This window comes from Sminthopsis crassicaudata, chromosome 1 (genome assembly GCF_048593235.1).
Source record: "Sminthopsis crassicaudata isolate SCR6 chromosome 1, ASM4859323v1, whole genome shotgun sequence".
Lineage (NCBI taxonomy): Eukaryota > Metazoa > Chordata > Mammalia > Dasyuromorphia > Dasyuridae > Sminthopsis > Sminthopsis crassicaudata.
Genome location: NC_133617.1, coordinates 452,029,927 through 452,037,277, shown reverse-complemented (window position 1 = coordinate 452,037,277; position 7,351 = coordinate 452,029,927).

Sequence of the window (7,351 nt, the reverse complement as noted above, 5' to 3'; positions counted from 1 at the left end):
ACTTCCCCTTTTTATGTTATATCATTAAAATCTTTCTGTATATCCGCAATATTAACACAGTTCTTAAGAGTTCTTTTTGCCTTTTTCTGCTTCTCTTGAGTCTTGTGCTTGAAGATCACATTTTTTGTTTAGATTTTTTTTTTGTTTTTGTTTTTGTTTTTGTTTTTGTTTTTGTTTAGAAACATATGGATTTTCTCTGTTTCATTAAATGTCCACCTTCTTCTATGGAAGAAAATGCTAAACTTGGCAGGGTAGTTTATTCTTGCCTGCATTCCAAGTTCTTTTGCCTTTCAGAATATCAGATTCCAGGCCGTTCAATCCTTTAATGTGGATGTAGCCAGATCATGAGTGACTATTATTGTCGCACCTCAATATTTGAATTGTTTTTTTTTTCTTGACTGCTTGCAATATTTTCTCCTTAGTCTGATAGTTCTGCAGCTTAGTCACAATATTCCGTGGAATTTTTTTTAAGGTCTTTTTCAGAAAGTGTGCGATGAATTCATTCAATGCCAATTTCCCCTTCTGTTTCTATTATCTCTGGACAGTGCTCTTTGATGATTTCCTGTAAAATAGAATCTAGGCTCTTTTTTTTTTCATCATAAATTTCAGGAAGTCCAGTGGTGCTCAGATTATCTCTCCTAGATCTGTTTTCCAGTTCTATAGATTTTCCCAATAAATATTTGACATTATTATCCAGCTTTTCATTTTTTTTTTATTTTGTTTGACTGATTCTTGGTGTCTCAATGAATCATTCATTTCCATTTGTTCAGTCCTGATTTTTAATGAGTTATTTTCTTCATTCACATTTTTTAGTCCTTTTTTGTATATGTCCAATTTAGTTTTTAAATGAATTATTTTGCTCTATGGAATTTTTTTTTTTCATTTCACTATTTTTTTTAAATTTTTTTTTAGTGAGTTATTTTCTTTTTCCAATTCACAAATTCTACTTCCTTGGGAATTCTTTATCTTTTCCAATTCAGAAATCCTACTTTCCTGTGATTTTTTAACCTTTTCCAATTCACAAATTTTGTTTCCCTGCATTTCTTGTGAATTTATCTTTTCCAATTCAAATTTCAGGACATTGTTACTCTCTAGCATAGCTTCTCTTTCCTTTGCCCATTTTTCTTCTAACTCTCTTTTCAGGTCTTTAATAGTCTCTTCTAGGAGAGAGTTATGTGATGGGGGCCAGGTAACATTCCCCTTTAGGGTATTATCTGGAGACTAACCTTTTCAGGGTTAGAGATCCGCTCTTTTTCTATAGAGAAGCTGTGAACCATTCTCTTCAATTTCTTACTCATTTTTAAAAACCTGTGGGGTCAGCTTTCTCTACAGAACAGAGATATTATGGAAGGCAGCTGTCTTGTGAATGGGCTGGAAATCTATGAAGATGCTCTGGGAGAGAGTCCCCCTCACTGGAAGTGATTCAGAGCCATGCTGTGGGTGTGCCCAGTGAAGAACCCCTGCTGTGTAGCCTAGCTACTTCTCTAAGGCTAGAGGCTGAACAGTGAAGGCTTTACAACCCCAGGCCAAAGCCCCCTTGGGGCGTTGGATATTAACAGCTGGCTTGCAATTAGACCCAGCATACAGATTGGAAGCGTCTCTGCCCAGGAAGCAAAGTCGTTGCTGCAGGAGCTTCACTGCTGTGGAAGTTCCACAGCCTCAGGCTGAGCCCCCCACTGTGAGATTAGAGGCTTCCCCCGGGGTGTGTCTTTCCCACTGCCTTGCAGATTCTTAATTTCTCCAAAGAAAAGCCCTGGACAGCAGAAGGAGTGCTATGATTTATGCTGACTCACTTCCCATTTGGGGTAGCTATAAGCAGTTTCTGGTGTTCTTTTTTTTTTTTTCTTGTTTTTTTTTTTTGTTGTTGTTGTTGTTGTTGTTTTTTTAGTGACTTGATTTCTCTGCTGGTCTGCTCTTTCGCAAGCAAAGTAGAGCTATCAGACTATGCCAGAATCCTCTGTCTTGGTAGCTTTTCTAACCCCAGAGGCCTCCCCAGCCTGATTGGCACAGTTAGTCTCTCACTGTCTGTGCCGGTCTTTTTTTTTTTTTTTTCCCCGCCTTTCATTACAGACCTTTTCTGACTAAGTTCCAGATTCTCTTCAGCTGGTAAGTTGTTGTGTTTCTAATCTTCATAATTTTTACCAGTCCAGCGTTATTTTTGGGGCTGAATTATATAGTTGGTATTGAGGGTAAGAGAGAGTTTAGAAATTGGCGTGTATCTTCTCCACCATCTTGGCTCTGCCCTCAAGTCTCAGTTTCTTTGTCTACAAAATGAATTGTTTTGATAGACTCTGAGTTCTAGATCTTGAATGTCACGTTACTATGAGAGATCTAACCCTTTTTTTCTTAAGAAAGGGACAGTAATTGATGCAATGCATAAATTTGGAAAGCATGAATAGACAAAAGTAAATGCATGTAATTGGCCTTTTATTATAGACTGGAACATAAAAATATGGACCAGCTAGTCTAGTGATGGGAGAAGAACAAACCCATTTGAGATTTGACCATATTTCTCATTCTTCCCCACCACCACTGCAAAAAATCATGTGAATGGTTTGACTCATTTTTTTCAATTATCAAGGAATTATTTTTCTCTTTCACATACATCTTATCTCTTCCCTTTAAAAAGGAAAGAAGGAAAACAAAAGCTTGGTAATAAATATACATAGTCAAATAGAATAAGTTCATGCATTGACTATACCCACACTCACAGTTTACATATACTGATATGTATATGTGTGTGTGTGTATATATATATATATATATATATATATATATATATATATATATATATATATATATATATATATATATATATACATATACAGATATACTGACTCTGCATCTTGAATTACCTCTCTATTAGGATGTGATGAACATCTCCATATTCATGGTTCTCTTGAATTATGATTACTCATTGATTTGAGTTTTATTCATTTGTAAAATGTTAGAAATGTTCTAGTAGTGTAATCTTGGGTAAGTTACAACCTATCTCAGAATTTTGATGAAAAGGTTCTTCTAGTTCTGCTAGCATTAGTTTGGATCACTTCACAAGTTTTCCACTCTTTTTTTGAAATCTTCCCTTTTGTCATTTTAAAGACACAATCATATCCCATTAATTCATACAATATATATTTTTCAAAAATTCCTGGATTTAATGGGAATTTAAATAATTAATAAAATAATAAATTAAAATAATTAATAAAATAATAAATAATTCCTTGGCTTTTAAAGAAGTCAGCCTCCATAGACAAAGTCAATTGTTTCTTTTAATAGTGGAGTAAGGCAAAACTGGTACCATTTATTGGTCAAGAAAGATGTCCCAAAACTCTGAATAAGTACAGATCCTTCAAATTGTGTTTCAATACACAAATTATCTATTCTTTTTTATAAAAGAAACCATTTCTCCTTCCTGTACTCCTGATTGTTATAGTAACCTCCTTTTGTGGAGGAATATAAGAAGATGTTAGCTGAGAGACAGTCTTGCCAACAAAAAATGAAGGGTCCTACAAAGCAAATCCTTTACAAACTGCCAACTTGTTTTACATAGTATAGGCAATAGACTTACTATTTCATTGATAGAGGATTCATTCAGCAATGTTAAGTTGGCATGTTTTTGGTAAATTATACTTCTATAAAGGTTAATTAACTGGTCTAGAGTTTCATAGCATGGAGACATCAGAAACATTACTTAAAAAGAAACAAAAAGACATTTATTCAGTGTCTACCAAAGTGCTGGGGTATACCTTGAGTTAAGATAGCAGGAATGATCTGCATGGTGAATCAGAAATGGAAGCAATCAGATATGTAGAAGGAAAACAGGAAGGAACAGTATGAGGCAGGGGAAGACTTTTTAAAAAGAATATAAAAGGGGAGATAGCTATTAACAGTTTCACAAGTAAGAAATCATCAGCAACTTTAGAGAGAATAATTAGTTGTAATGATGAATTTGGAAGGCAGATTGTAAGAGTAAAAAAATGAAAAGATAAAATCTGGAGACACATATTAAAGGAAGCATTTTTGAAGAGCTACAAAGTAGCTATTTAGTACATATTTACCTACAAAGAGCAGAATATATAGAGAGCAGTAATTAGTGAGAATGGAAGAAAATAAGGTTTTATTCATGATGGAGCTGACACTGGCTTGTTTGTATAGCCAATAAGCAATAGATAGGAATATATTGAAAATAATAGGGATGAGACAATAGGGATAACTGAGAGAGCAATTTGTTGGAAAAGATGGAATGGGTAGGGATATCCTGAACAAGAAGAGAAGTTAACTAGAAGCAGGGTTACTTCATTATGTGAAACAGTTGTGCATGGCAGGAAATTATCTGAATGATAGGATATAAGGAAGAGATGAGAAGTTCATAATGAATGATTCTCGGTTGAGAGAGTAGAGGTGGGAGCCTGGGGATTATAGTAAGTTTGAAAAGGAATGAAAAGATTTGGAAAAGTCTCCATGGAAAGTAGGATAAGTTTATAAGAGTAATGCTTAGCAAGAGTGAAGACACAGATGAAATTATGTAAGATAACTGTAGAGTTATTCTGTAGAGAATTTAGCCAGAGCTATTGTTTGATTTTTATCAGCACTTATATTACAGAAAGAAGGAAGTGAATGGTAAAAGTAACCTAATAGACAAAACTTTTCAGTCTTTTTCTGTCATATTTGTTTCAAAGATGGTTTTCTAACTACAATACCACACTCCCTCTCATATCTACTTAACATTAACAGAAATAAAATTAATAAATGGATGAATAAATAAATGAGAGAAATTCAATTTTAAAGTAATTATGAAAACAAGAAAAAAGCATCTAATTGTTAAATTACTAAGACATGTGCAAAATTTATATGAATACAGCAGCATAAAAGCAACTGAAATGAAGAAAAAAAACAATTAGAACACTACTCACTAATCATGTCTCATTTATGCAATATTGTGAGAAATAATATTATTTAGATTAATGTAGTGATTAATCAATTAAACTACAGGGAGATGTTTTGAATAATTTGACAAAAATAAAACTTATTTGGAAGAACAAAATTTCAAGAGAAATAAAGAGAAAATTACCAATGAATGGGATCATAAGAATAACAGACGTCAAACTATGAAACAAATGTCATAAAAACTAATTGTAACTAGTCTTTTTTATTTTTAACTTACCATTAGGGCTTCCTTTCTTTTTTTTAATTTAAGCTTTTTGTTTTTATTATTTTTATTTTTTTATATTCTTTATTTTTCAGTTGTTGAGGCAACTGGGGTTAAATAACTTGCCAATGTCACACATCTAGGAAAGTGTTAAGTGTCTGAAACCAGGTTTGAACTCAGGTCATTCTGCCTTCAGGGCTAGTGCTCTATACTCTGAGCCACCTAACTGCTCCAAGCTTTTTATTTTTCAAAACATATGCATGGTTAATTCTTCAAGATTAGCCCTTGCAAAACCTCATGTTCCAGTTTTTCCCCCTTCTCCCATCCCCTCTCCTAGATGGCAAGTAGTCCAATATATGTTAAATGTGATAGAAATATATGTTAAATCCAATATATGCATACATATCTTGTAGTACAAGAAAAAATCAAATCAAAACAGAAAAAATGATAAAGAAAATAAAATGCAAGCAAACAACAACAAAAAGAGTGAAAATGCTATGTTGTGAAGCACGTTCAGTTCCCACAGTCCTTTCTCTAGATGTAGATAGCTGTTTTCATCACAACACCATAGGAACTGTTGAGAAGTGTCATGTCCATCAAAATTGACCATTGTATAATATTGCTGTTGCTGCATAGAATGATCTCCTGGTTCTGCCCATTTCACTTAGCATCAGTTCATGCAAGTCTCTCCAGGCATCTCTGAAATTATTCTGCTTATCATTTCTTATAATACAATAATATTCCATAGCATTCATATAATGTAACTTATTCAGCCATTCTCCAACTGATGTGCATCCATTTAATTTTCAGTTTCTTGTCACTGTAAAAAGGGTTACCACAAACCTTTTTGCACATGTGAGTCCCATTCCCTCCTTTAATATCTCTTTGGGATGAAAGCCCAGTAGAAACACTGCTGGGTCAAATGGTATGCACAGTTTAATAACTCTTTGGGCATAGTTCCAAATTGCTCTCCAGAATGGTTGGATCCAATCACAATTCCACCAACAATGTATTAGTATCCAAGTTTTCCCACATGCCCTCCAATATTCATTGTTATCTTTTCCTATCTTCTTAGCCAATCTGAAAGGTGTAGTGTAGTATTTCAGAATTGTCTTATTTTTCCATTTCTCTGATCTATGGTGATTTAGAGTACCTTTCAATGTGACTAGAAATGGTTTCAATTTCTTCATCTGAAAATTATCTATATTTATCCTTTGACTATTTATCAATTAGAGAATGGCTTGAATTCTTATAATAAATTCCCTATATATTTTAGAAATGAGGCCTTTATCATAACCCTTGAATATAATATTTCCCATTTTATTTTTTTCCTTTCTAATTGTGTCTGCATTAATTTCATTTGTACAAAAATGTTTAACTTAATATAATCACAATTATCTATTTTGTGATCAATAATTATCTCCAGTTCTTTTTCATCACAAATTCCTTCCTCCTCCACCGATCTGAGAGGTAAACGATATGTTTACCTATGCTCTTTTAAATTCTTTATACTATCACTCTTTATGTCTAGATCATGTACCCACATCGACCTTTTCTTGATATATGGTGTTAGGTGTGGATCAGTGCTTAATTTCTGCCATACTAGTTTCTAATTTTCCCAGCGGTTTTTGACAAATAGTGAATTCATATATCAAAAGCTGGGATCTTTGTGTTTGTCAAACACTAGGTTACTATAGTCATTGACTATTTTGTCCTGTGAACCTAACCTATTCCACTGATCAATTACTCTCTTTCTTAGCCAATACTAAATGTTTTTGATGACTGCTTCTTTATAATATAGTTTTAGATCTGGTACAGCTAGGCCATCTTTGCATTTTGCATTTTTTCATTAATTCCCCTGAAATTCTTGACCTTTTGTTCTTGAGGTGGATTTTGATATTATTTTTTCTAGGTCTGTAAAATAATTTTTGAGAGTTTGATTGGCATAGCACTAAATAAATAGATTAATTTAGATAGTATTTTCATTATTTATATGCATGATCTATCCAAGCGCACTTGATATTTTTCCAGTTGTTTAGATCTGACTTTATTTGTTGGAAAGTGTTTTTGTAGTTGGGTTCATGTTGTTTCTGACTTTCCCTTGGCAGGAAGACTCCCAAATATTTTATATTATCAACAGCTATTTTAAATAGAATTTCTCTTTGTATATCTTGCAAGATATACAAACAACATCTTTGTTGG